At 45.3% G+C, this 13,467-nt stretch overlaps 1 long non-coding RNA gene across 1 annotated transcript; it reads left to right on the plus strand.

The window, feature by feature from the left end:
* Nucleotides 1-1,247: 1,247 nt before the first annotated feature.
* Nucleotides 1,248-11,974, plus strand: LOC142839949 (uncharacterized). Its single transcript, XR_012908859.1, has 3 exons — nt 1,248-1,420; nt 4,176-4,235; nt 11,786-11,974. It is a non-coding gene; the product is annotated as an uncharacterized LOC142839949 (long non-coding RNA).
* The last annotated feature ends 1,493 nt before the right edge of the window (nt 11,975-13,467 follow it).

The raw sequence follows: 13,467 nt of genomic DNA on the forward strand, positions 1-13,467 counted from the left end.
CCTTGACCCCATGGATAGTCATTTCTCAGGACCTTCAGACATCAGCTCTGATGACGTTCCTCTCATGAAATCTGTACACATTTGCCCATGATTGACTCATGATGCTCAATATGACACAAATGCCATAGACCTGGTGCTTTAGGGGATTCTGACAGTGTCAGTACATGTTGGTTGGTGTTTTTTGACTTTTTTTTAAATCATAGGGTCTCACTCTATCATTAAAGTCCTGGCTGACCTTGAGCTCCAGCGGAGGTCCACCTGTTTTTGCCTCCCAAGTGCTGGAACTACAGACAGCATCATCACACTGGTTTTGTTTTGTTTTGGGGAGGTTTATTTATTTGTTTTTGAGTCACTGTCTTACTATGTGTCCCTGGCTTCCCTCAAACTCTCTATGTAGATGTCCTTATGTGTTTGGCACAGATGCAATTTAAAAATATTTTACATATAAAGCTGGTTGAATTTGCAGATTCTAGAACCTACTGATATGATGAACCAAGAACTCATGACCTTATGAAAAATGGAGACTATTGACAGACAGGCCATTAATGTAGATGGTGTCAAAAAGTTTTGAACATAACAACAAGAACAACCATAACCAAAGACCTTAAAAGAACCCAAGGCATTATCAGAGGAGCTCATCACCATATAACTTACATTGCAAGCTGAATTTGAACAGAAGAGTTATTATCCATTTATAAAGGAGAATATACCCATTTGTTATTTTTTAAAAACATATTTAATATAGCATATACATTTATGTGAATGGCAGCTTTGCCTACAGTTATGCCTGTACCCTATGTGCATATCTGGTGTCTGTGGAGGCCAGAAGAATGCATAGGGTGCCCTGGACCTGGAGTTACAGATGGCCGTGAGCTACTATGTAGGTGCTAGGAATCAAGACCAAGTCATCTGCAGGAGCAGCTAGTGTTCTTGGCGGCTGAGCCCTTAGCAGTTGTCGGGCAGTTGTTACCATCGTCAGGAGGAAGAGCACACTCGTGAGACCTTTAAACCCTCCTTTGATCTTTGGGTTCTGAATTCACACCCCGTAGAACAGAAGTTCCATCCCCCATCATCTCTGCCGTTTTTGAGAGTCTCATTCATTTCTGTCTCATCTTTGAACTGAACTCCACATTTCAAATTGTACTGTACTTGACAAAGAACAATACACCCAGAAAAGGGACATCCTGAACCCTCATAGCTAGAGACTTCTAGCTAACTGTTATCTCTTGCAGCCTCCAGCCCTCTGATGTGGGAGGTGGGTGGGGAGAGCAGCCTGTCGGGAGCCACTGTAGGTGAAAGGCAAGAGGAGAGATGGACTATTATGGACCTTCATGGGGGACATGCTGGGCTTTACAGAAGCCGAAGGGCCAAAGATGGCCAAGCCTGATTACAATTCTGCTTTAGTGTCCATGGCTTGAAGGTGAGGGTATTAAACTTATTTTCAAATGTGTGTTTCAAATTTGTATGTGTGTGTGTGGTATGCATGTGTGCGTTCCTGTGTGTGCACTCGTGTGTGCTTGTGTGTACATGTGTGTGTAATTGCATTGTGTGTATGTGCATGTATGTGTGCGCTGCTGAGTGCAGGTGTGTACATGTGTGTGATTGCATAGGGTGTGTATGTGTATGTGTGTGTGTGTGTGTGTGTGTGTGTGTGTGCTCCTGAGTGCAGGTGTGTACATGTGTGTGTGGTTGCATAGGGTGTGTGTGTATGTGTGTTCTTCTGCGTGCAGGTGTGTACATGTGTGTGTGGTTGCATTGGGTGTGCATGTGTTTATGTGTACGTGTGTGTGTGTGTGCATGTGTGTGTATGTACGTGCATGTGGCAGGGAAGGGTATGTGTGAACCCAAGGTCAAAGTCAGGCATCTCTGTCTCTCTCCAGGCAAACCTTCACTGAGCTCAGAGAACTTACTCTTTCAGCTAGTCCCGCTAGCTGGCTTGCGCCTGGGATCCTGTGAGCGCCTCTCGCACCCCGAGATTATAGTTGGCCGCCACGCCCACCCCACATTTCCCTGGGTGCCGAGGACCGGACCTCTGTCCCTGCACTTGTTAGCAAACACTCTGCCCACTGTTATTTACCTGGCCTCGAGATTGTTAAAATTAAGGATGTATAAAGGGCCTAGTTTTTTTTGTGGTATGAATCTCTTCTAGAAAACAAGGCACAGTAGCAAAGAAGGTTAATAGCACAGGCTTTAGGATGTGTTTCTCTCCTTCCTGGGGTCTGGAGCTTTGTCCTGTAGCATCAGTAATACGGCTCTGGCCAGCCACAGCACATCTCCTAAGCCTGTTATAATCTGGAAACACCCGCAGTTGCACAGGCCTCCCACACGGGGCGCGCTTTCCGAGGTCCGCAGTCACGCAAGTCTGTTGGTTTCTGATCACCCATTCTGCCTGCTCTGTCTGCGGCTTTACCAGACGGGGTGGCACGGGCTGAGCCGAGCCGACCCGGCTCAGCCTTGGAGAGCCCCGATTGTGTTATCCTTAGAAATCAAATTTGGTCTCACAGGCGTAGACCGCTGCTGCCGAGATTTATCAGCCCTATCATTTCATCGCTTCAGATGACCCCGTGGGATTTTATTTCTCACTTTAGCAAAAAATGAGAGAACAATGCCTTCCGAGTTCCCTCTGCACAAATGAAAGAAAACAGGCGGGTATGAGCGGGGGAATGAGCGGGGGAATGAGCGGGGCATTGCTCTGGAGCCGTTCGGGCCTTTTGTTGGATTTCCTTGTGTTTGCCTGTCCATGTGTGAAGAGGACATAATTAGACCTGCTCCTTATTGGCCTCAGAGGAACGTTGCAGAAATCCATTTCGAGAGCCTGTGAAGTCCTCAGAGCACGGAGAAGTCTAATTACAAGGCAACATCACTGCTAGAACAGTCCTGCAGCTCTGGGCAAATTCTTCACTATATTAGTGAAGACGTATTAGTCCGTTATTGCTCTCTTCAGTTTCATTAAGTCTCTGTGCTCTGTGATTTGGAACCCAGTGCCTATGTCTAAGAGGAGAGTTTGGGAAATGGATACCCAGTCGGAAATGGAGTTCTAAAACGGGCCCATGTCCTTTAGACTCACCTGTGTCGAGGCTTCAGGTGGAAAGGGGTGAGCCAAGGAAGGAACGTACAGTGAGCCGCAGCCCTAAGGTCAACATGCACGCGCTCGTATTTCTCTGATTCGCGGCCATAATTGATCACTGAATCCAGGATGGATTTCTTCAGTTCACAAATGTTTGTCTCATTCTCTGGCTCACGCACAGGCTCACGCTTAGCTGTCTTTCTTAAACAACCCAGGACCATCTATCTACTTGGCCACCCACAGTAAGCTGGGCCTTTATCAATTAACCATCAAGATAACCCCCTGAAGACATGCCTACAACCTGCAAGTCTGGTCTGCGCAGCTCCTCCATGGAGGCTTTCCTCTTAGGTGACCTGCAGGCTTTGTAACTGGATGCTTAACGCAAATCAGGTAGCGACCCCGAAGAAAATAACTGGGTCTGAAAACAGAAGAAGGTGCTGATTGGGAGAGAAGGGACCCGTGGTTCTGAGGGGACACACGAGGGTGACAGGGAGGAGGGAAAGTGTGAAAAATGTCACTGTGCTGTTTAGTTTTGTCAAGTTGACACAAGCTGCCATCATCTGGGGGACCAAAGTGAGAAACTGCCTCCATCAGCTTACGGGTAGCACTTTCTCTGGGGACTTTTTCCGGATGAATGATTGATGTGGGAGGGAGGGCCCAGCCCTCTGTGGGAGGTCCCACCTTGGGCAGATGGTCTTGAATTGCCTAAGGAAACAAGTTAAGCACGCCTTAGGAGAGTGAACCGGTGAACATTCTTCCTCCATAATCCCTGCCTCTGCGCCTGCCTGACTTCTTCTGGTGACAACTGTGATCCAGGTGCTTAAGCGAAATGAACCCTTTGATCCCCAAGTTGCCTCTTGCTATGGTGTTTATCAGCACAGAAAAGTAACGAATACACTCACGATTAAATCAATCCTTGGGTATGATTAATATATGCTAATAAAACATTTCCTAAAAGAGTTAGGAGAAAATGAAGTCCAGTTATCCAATCCCTACGGTGTGATTGTCAGTTATGTAAACAGCAAGGCTGTTAGAGACATACCGTGGGCACCAGCTTCCTCCAAAGTATCTTTTTTTAACTATGATTAAGCTTCCATTATTTTTCCAGAAGGAAAGCAGCATCTACTTCTCGGAAATTGCGGAAATAGCATCAGCGGCGTGGGGAACGGTAAGAAAAAGCACAGGGAATGTGTGTGAGCCGGAAATCCAGAGTGAGATGATACCCAGTGCTCAGCAGAGCCACACATGTGTGAGGTGTCTTCCCTAGACCAGCATCAGCACCACTTGGGGACTCAGGAGAAAGGCAGATCTGAAGCTCTGGGGCTTGAGCCCAGCACCCAGTCCTTTAACAGTTTCTCCATGCCTACAGAAGGGGCTTCTTGGAATTAGAACCCTGAGGTGAGGAACTGGACAGTCTAGCAGTTTGAAGGACAGCGGGCTGGGCCCAGATCTTATCCCTGGACTCATGAGAGGGTGCTCATCTTTCTGGCCCAGCTCAGGACCTCGTATTTAGGGACAATTAGGATTCTTCCCTCCGACTCACAGTTCATTCCACATCAAATGCTCCAATGGGAGGCATTCCAACTTGTGATTACTGTGAGCTATGGAAACAAAGCTTCTCTCTGTGGCTTCACCCAGTGACACAGCCTGGGAACAGGCCCAAGAGGAGGGAGCAGGGCCCAGAGGGCCTGGGAAGGACTTGATCTCTCACTTTTGGGATCCTCTTCTCTCCTACTGCTCCTAAGACACTTTCCCTCATTGCCTTCAGAGCTCCCACTGTGAGATGGAGAGCCGGAAGCGCAGGCAATGTACTAGACGCCGGGGCAGCTCCGACACCAGGACTGAGCTGTGCTTTGACTACTCATGGCTTTTGGTATCCCACGCTCAGCTCCTCCTTCCTCAGACACATACCAATTTCTGAAAACAGAATCTGTCTTTCACTTGATATGACTTCAGGATATGACAGTGATGTATACCAATTTCTGCTGTCAGTGGCCTGGCTCCACAGAGGAGGCCCATCCCTTCGGTCTGTGGTGCCTAATGCCCAGCAATGCAACCAGCTCCTCCAGGTTTACAGCTGTGTGACCACAGAGCATGGTGGTCACACAGGCTTAGCAGTCACATTGGTGGCTGAATCATACTTAGGATCAGTATTTCCCAGGGGAAACAAACCTTCCCTTGGGAAGCTTTGTGGCGTCTCTTTTCAATATCAAAGAGAACAACAACATAGGGTAGTCTTTAGTTCTCATCCAGGCCTTGAGATGGATATGGAAATTAAGGGAGGAGAACCAGGGAAGAGTGGAGGCGACCACCTGAGGCACCTGGGCTTTATTCTAATATCGGTTTGTTTATGAGATGAGATGAATACTGGAAAGAGATCTGTGAGTGGAAGAGATTAAGAGGCTTTTGTTTACCTGGGATGCTTACCTAGAATACTGACCTGGGATGTTGACCTGAGATGCTTACCTGGGACACATAACTGGGTGGCTTATCTCCTAATCTTACCTGGGATGCTTATCTAGAATACTGACCAGGGATGTTGACCTGGATGTTGACCTGGGACGCTTACCTGGGATGTTGACCTGGGATGCTTACCTGGGATGTTTACCTGGGATACTGACCTGGGATGTTGACTTGGGACACTGATCTGGGACGCTGACCTGGGATGCTGTCCTGGGGTGCTTTGACCCAGTACATAACGACTCACAGAAAGAATGTTTACTGCAGTCTTATTATTAATTAATTAATTAATTTTTTGACACAGAGTCTCCTGTATCCTAGGATGGCTTCGAACTCACTGTGTAGTTGAGGATGTCCTTGAACATCTGCTCTTCCTGCTTCTACCGTAATCTCACATGCTGGAATTACAGGTGTGCAGCATCATGTCTTCCTCTTATTTTACAAACACAAAACCAAGTCTAGAAAGCTTAGGTGACATTTCCAGTACCACAGAACTGGCAGAGGCAGGTTCCTGACAAGATTCAGGCCTTAGTTCTCAGGATATTTCTGGCTCCCCTCCCTGCCAGCATTCAGTGCCTGACATTTATTACTTTCCCGAGACGTAGCTGAGTATCTGGTCAGCCTGTTTCAGCATCAGGCTTTCTCTTAAGTGACATGGCTTTGATACTATCAGACAACACTGGTCACAGAATGTTTCAGTTGCTTCTAAGCGTGGATGCAGAGGAGAAGGACTTTTGAGAAGCCAGAGATGGGCCAGGAGGAGTGACATGGAGACTTTGGTTGTCACTGTCCTGAGACTGGTGATGGTGGCTGTCGTCGTCCGAAGTCTGGTGATGATGGCCGTGGTCCTGAGTCTGGTGATGGTGGGCATGGTCCTGAGTCTGGTGATGGTGGCCGTGGTCCTGAGTCTGGTGATGGTGGCCGTCATCCTGAGCCATCATCCTGAGTCTGGTGATGATGCTCTAATTCCTTGCAGAAGACTGATTTTTTTTCTTGTCACTACTAATTTATCACCCTGGTCTCTCTTACAGCAGACAGAAATGATTGAGACAGATTACCTTGTGTGTGTGTGTGTGTATGTGTGTGCGTGTGTGTGTATGTTCATGCACACGTGTAGGTGTGCTTGTGTGTGAGTCTATACTTGTGCATGTGGGTTTAGATGTCAAAGTCAGGTGTCTTTCTCAGTCCCTCTCCAATTTTTTTTTTTTGAGATAGCATCTCCCACAAAGCCTGGAGCTCCCCAGTTGGCTAGACTGACTGACCAGTGCTCTCCAGGGGCCTCCTGGTCCCTGCACCTCCACCACTGGAGTTACAGACTTGTGGTCTGAATGAAGAAAAGAAATAAAAAGGGAAGGGCATGACTGCTCCTAGGAATGGTGGAGGAGACGTCTACCTTAGACACAAGGAAGAGCGCAGGATCATCTGGGCGAGGCCAGAGTGGATACAGCCAGACTTGACTGGGCCATGTGAGGAGACGGGGAGGGGGGAAGGAGTGGGGTGAGCCAAACCAAGAGGCCAGGAGGGCAAAGGGTAAATCAAAAGGGACAAAAAAGGACCAACATAGCAAAATTGTTGGATTATATAGGGAAGGGTAGCCCAGTCCCAGGCTGGAAAAATTTGGGGCAGGGGATATGTATGCCAGCCAGGAAGCCCCTATAACTGGTAGAGACAGACACACAGGGAGAACCAGGTGGCCAGAGTCTGCTTTGATGTTAAATAGGCACCTAGGCCATCCCCCCCACCACACCCCCGCTGGAGATCTAACAAGGTCACACCTGTGTTTTTTAAAAATGGTTGCTGGGTCCTCTGCACTGAGGTTTTTATGCTTGCGCAGAAAGAATTTTACCAACTGAGCAATCTCCCCAACCCCACAAAATAGGGTTTTAAAGAAATATTGTATAACAGAGGAGGTGAGGAGGCTCAAAGTTTGCAATGGTATAGAGTTTTGAGCATGAAGAGGCTTTAAATACTAATATATATATATATATAATTATATACACACTATATATATAATTATATACACACTATATATGTATATTCTCTCTATATATACTCTCTCTATATATATATGTATACATATATATATGTACACATATATAGTATCAAACATAACTGGGAACATTAGTGAGATTGTAATAGACACCTTTAATGATCACTCGCAAATCTCTTCACACATGATTGTCAGAAGATGATAGAGGTTTTGAGATGAGCCGAGGGGGGCATTTTGGTGCCTAACTGCTGCACCCTCTTGTATTAGGAAGCTCACAGAGAGGGCTCCAAAGGTTTGGTTTCTTGTAACGTCAAAATCCCCTTCAAAAGAATTTTCTATGACACGGTTACCCAGGCCAGATCACATTCTTGTACACAGTGACTCACGAGAAAAAATAAGGCGCAGCTGGAGCTTTAAGGGAAGCCGTTTGAGGAAGGGCGATCTTTAGCCAGTGAGTCACTGTGTACCCACAGAACTTCGACCAAGGCTTGCAGGGACTATTCTGTGCTGAGAACAAAGACACCAAAGAGAGAGGCACTGGGCGGAAACTGGGGTGGGAGAGGCCGTGTGGGGAAGTGGAGTCAGGAAACACGTCCCGGCCCTAACTAGCAAAGTCAGGCGGAAGGACGCGCAGCCGCTGGGAACAAACTCCGAACCACGCTCAGGTGAAACCACTCAGGTGTGATTCTTTCCTTTACGATCGTCACCACAGATTTCTACTGTCGAGTCTTGCCTAGAGTAGAGACGGTGTGATTCAGGCAGTCATTACCGTCCTCCCCCAGGTGACAATCTGCAGCAAGGACACCAGATTCCCCTGAGCTGGGCATCGCGTCGGACAATTTAATTCCAATCGAATGCCTTTTTCCTAAAGCATTCAAAAGGGCACACGTTTCTCTGGAGATGGGCATTTTACTTACTCAGTTTTCTGTTCCAGACCCTGGGTAGCTAGCTGGGTTCCTGCAGAGAGAGGCAGCGTCCACAATAGCCCCTCTGTGGAGGCACCCACTGGGAGACCTCGGCTCTAGCAAAAGCAGCTTTCAGGGGAAAACGGGGCTGGGACTTAGCTGCCAAGAATTTAATGAATTACTTTAGATATTTCTCTTGCGTGATCAGAAATTTGAAAAAAAAAATCTGTGTACGGAGCACATGGCAGTGGGACATTGAAAATCTGCCTCACACACTCAGATGTCTGTTACACACTTTTATGTGTCTAAGTGCTGCTTAAGGCACACACAAGGATTCTTATGAAGTCAACATATACCTCTGAATGAAAAGCTCTCTGTAATTGGTATACATCTCTGTCATCAGCTTCCTTGGAAAATAAAGTCATATGATTGATAGTTTTGGAAAAGATAAGTTTAGAGTTAAGATTTTCCCCCCCTGAGGCTAGTTTAATGGAAGTTTCCTGTTCAGGAGAAAAGGTAGTTAAAAAAAAAAGGTAAAAATTTCCATTATGCTTCTTTCTGTTTTTTCACTACGTGATATTTTTAGCCAGTTTTGGAGAATGACCTTCACCCAGCAAGGTTAATGAGTATGCAGCTTTCTCTTGAAGTTTGCAGTGGGGAAATGCAATACAGTTTCAAACCCTTGTGCTTTAAAAATGTCTTCATTCTGAAATAATCACAGTTACAGAAAGTATTTCACTCTGAATGATGAGATTAATTGGTGGCTGGTGTCCACTTTCCCCCAAATACCTTGGCATGTATGCATTTATTTGCAGACAAGAACATTTTCTTAGCTATTGCGTCCACATCAAAATCAGAAAATCGACTCTGATATAACAGTAGGATCTAAAGTCTCGGATTTATTTAGTTGGGCTGGTAATGGATTTGACAGCATAAGGACCCAGGGGAAGGCAGCATGGAACGTTTGTCATGGCTTTTTAGTGTCCCCTTGTTTGGGACAGCCTGTTAGTCTTTTCTCGATATCCACAACCTTCCTACTTCTGGAGATGTGGTGGTATGTCTTCATTTGGGTTTGCGTGATGTGTCCTTATGATGACATTAAGGCTATTGTTTCTTGAGCTGATACTATCCTGTACCGATTCCCTGTTCTGTGCTGATAGCGTTCACTTGATGCAATGGTATATTCTACTTAAGAAATGTCTTGGAGGGGCTGGAGAGATGGCTCAGAGAGTAAGAACACGGGCTGCTCTTCCAGAGGTCCCGAGTTCAATTCCCAGCAACCACATGGTGGCTCACAACCATCTATAATGAGACCTGGTGTCTTCCTTGCCAGCAGTACATTGTATGCTTAATAAATAAATAAATATATATATATAAAAAGAAATGTCTTGGAAAGCCGAGAGGTGGTGGTGCATGCCTTTAATCCCAGCACTCGGGGGGCAGAGGCAGGCGGATCTCTGTGAGTTCGAGGCCAGCCTGGACTACAAGAGCTAGTTCCAGGACAGGAACCAAAAAGCTATGGAGAAACCCTGTCTCGAAAATTCAAAAAAAAAAAAAAGAAAAAGAAAAAAAGAAAAAAAAGAGAAATGTCTTGGAAACTAGGTATCCTTTTCCACATCAAACTGTTCCGTGTTCTGGTTGGTTTGACTGTTGATTTTCTGTTTTATCCTGCTTTGGTCTCTCTCTCTCTCTTTTTTAAAGATTTGTTTATTTATTATGGGTACAGTATTCTAAGTATTCTGTCTACATGTATGCCTACAAGCCAGAAGAGGGCACCAGACCTCATGACAGATGGTTGTGAGTCACCGTGTGGTTGCTGGGAATTGAACTCAGGACCTTTGGAAGAGCAGGTAATGCTCTTAACCACTGAGCCATCTCTCCAGCCCCCCTTCTTTTATTATTTATTTATTGATTGTTTTATTGATTTATTTTTTGTGCATTGGTCTCTTCCTGTCATTTCTAGTGTACGTACTCAACAGACCCACTCCCAGGAAGATAGCCAGTCTTCCAGGTTAGCTGCTACATCTTCTCTAAGATGTTCTCCCTAAGTGGCTTGAAATCTCATTTCCCAGCCTGGACTCCTCTCTCTCTCACCCTCCTTACCCTCTTCAGAAGCCTCTGACATCTCATGAACCGGGCAAGGCGCTGGAGATTGAAACATACAAAGACACAGATACAGAGACACAGGTCATCCTTGAATTCCCCAAGAATACTCCCTTTATTGTGTTTAGCGGCAGCTTATATAGAGATAGCCACGCCCCAGCCAAACCCACCAGAAACCACTCTCCTGCCATCAGGAACTCCTGAGGGTCTCATGCTCAGAGCAGCTGTAGGCACTCAGATCGGGTGAAAACAAGTTGTTTACAAGAAATTCAGGATCTGGGGCTTCACTGCTCCCAACAATACCCTGGCCTAGATTCTCTCTTCATCCTGTTTGAACTCTGGCATCCGAATATTGGCCACACCTGCTCTCAATCCACCTGCACAGACCTGGTAGGTTTAGGAGAGACTCATTCAGACCCAGAAGGGGGAGGGAACAAAGGGTAGAAAGGGAAGGAGGAGGATGAAATCTTGTGTACGACACAGTAAGAAGATTGGAAAATGATTTATTTTTGATACTAATCAGAGCAGCCGCTTAAAAGGGAATGATGAAATGTGAATACCTCTTTTGTTTTTTAGATTTTTTTCACATGGTATATTTCCTCTTCCCAAACTCCTCCCAGATCCTACCCACCTCCCAATCCCCCAAACCCACACTCTCTCTTGTTCTCTCTCATTAGACGACAAGCAAGCACCTGAAATTAATTAATTAATAAAGATAAAACCAAACAATCCAGAAAAGGACAAAACAAACAAATGGGGGGGGGGAGCTAAAGAAAAAGCACAGAGACACATACATCCACACACAGAGAAATTCCATACACATACATACATATACATCCACACACAGAGAAATTCCATACACATACATACATATACATCCACACACAGAGAAATTCCATACACATACATCCACACACAGAGAAATTCCACACACATATGTACACATACATCCACACACAGAGAAATTCCACACACATACATACACATACATACACACACAGAGAAATTCCATACACATACATACACACACAGAGAAATTCCATACACATACATACACATATATACACACACAGAGAAATTCCACACACATACATACACATATATCTATACACAGAAATTCCATACACATACATACACACACAGAGAAATTCCATAAAAACACAAAACTGGAAACCACGTTATATAAGTGAAAACGGTTTACAAATTTGCAGAACTTTTGGGAGGTTTCCTTTTAACCTCCATCTTCCTTTTGATTTCCAGAATGTAAGCATGGTGGTTGAACCATCACGATCACCTTGACCTGTGAGGATAAGTGTGTGGTCAAAGTCTAATGGAACAAGAACTAAAAGGAACTCGGGCCCTGGGGACTGCAGGAACCTGCCCTCTGAGCTTTGGACTACCCTCCCCCAGATGGGTGAGAAATAAAACTTGTGTTTGATTTATGGTTAATTTTGGTTTTTATTAACTTCTTGGTAACTCAGCTCCGAGTGCCATTCTCTATCTCAATCACTGGAGAGAGGAACTGTTACCTCCTGACTGGTGGAAATGGGTTCTGGAAAGTCGCAGTGACTACCACAGTAAATTCTCATCTCTTGAACAGATCTTCTATTTATAGAAAAAGTAAATTGCAGCTGGGCATAGAGGAACATGCCTTTAATCCCAGCACTCGGGAGGCAGAGACAGGTGGATCTTTGTGAGTTCGAGGCCAGTCTGGTTAACAGTGAGTTCCAGGACAGATAAGGACACACAGAGAAAATGTCTCAAAAAAAAAGTAAATTTCATTGAGAATGCAGCATTCTTAATGCCCACACAACGTCACCTCACTGTGAAGGCTGTTGTGCCTTTGATACAGACCTTCGGTATTTCCTAGTCAGTGCAGGGGAACTTTGTTACGCACTATTTAGAATCTATGTTTTCAAAGGACTCCTATGACTTTCAAGAAGAAAATTCTTTACCATCCTTCCAAAGACATAATTCCCCAAATGTGAAGTTTCTTTTTTTAGCTTATTTAGGCTTTTTAAACTGAACACACATGCGTTTATTTAAGTAATGTTCTTTTAGACCTACCAGGGCCTACACCCATAGAGAAAACTGACCGTGTCATCTCTAGAAGCCATCAACTGCCAAGAGTCCATGCTCCCCCAGCTTCACTTCTGGGAATGCTCAACGCTGGCTGATCTTTCAGAGGTCCTGTGCAGCCAGCCAGAGCTTCCATGAGCACAGCAGTCATGCATATCCAGAGGGCACTGTTTTGGTCCAGTCCTCTTGACCTCTGGTGCCTACGATCTTTCCACCTCTTCTTCTTCAATGGTCCTCAAGCCTTGGGGAGAAAGGACATGATATAAACGTCTCATTTATAGCTGCACACCCCACAGACACTATTTTTCGCACTTTGATGGGCTGTGAGTTTCTGTATTAGTCACCATCAAAAACTCTGATGGGGCCAGAGAGTATGGGCAGAGGCATGAATTTAGAAATCAGGTCGCTACTATGTTCACTTAGCAAAATAATAGTAGTAGGCCCTTTTCCTGGGGCCCATGAACTCCTCATCGGTGGATTTTTGGTTAGATTTATTGCACCAGACAGGCGTTTCCTGTGGTAGAGCCAGAAAGACATTGGATCTCTTTTTAACAATTGGGCCACAATCACACCGATGACCAATCTGAAGTATAAAACATTTGTGTTTCCTATCCTGTCTCATCCTCGGATTCTCAGGACCACCGGGATGCTTCTGAAGCATCTTAAGGAGCATCCAGGCATGGTGGTTTTATGGTGCTTGGCCACATCTTTCTGTTTCTTGATTATTTCACAGCCTCTTTACTTTTCTTAAACTTAGTTATTTTCAGGAGTTTTTATACAAGCAAGAAAATATTAATTTAAACTTTTTTTCTTGGTCAGGATAGTGGAGGGGAGCATTTAAATAGAACAATTCTGTGAAATAA

This window comes from Microtus pennsylvanicus, chromosome 22 (genome assembly GCF_037038515.1).
Source record: "Microtus pennsylvanicus isolate mMicPen1 chromosome 22, mMicPen1.hap1, whole genome shotgun sequence".
Classification (NCBI taxonomy): domain Eukaryota; kingdom Metazoa; phylum Chordata; class Mammalia; order Rodentia; family Cricetidae; genus Microtus; species Microtus pennsylvanicus.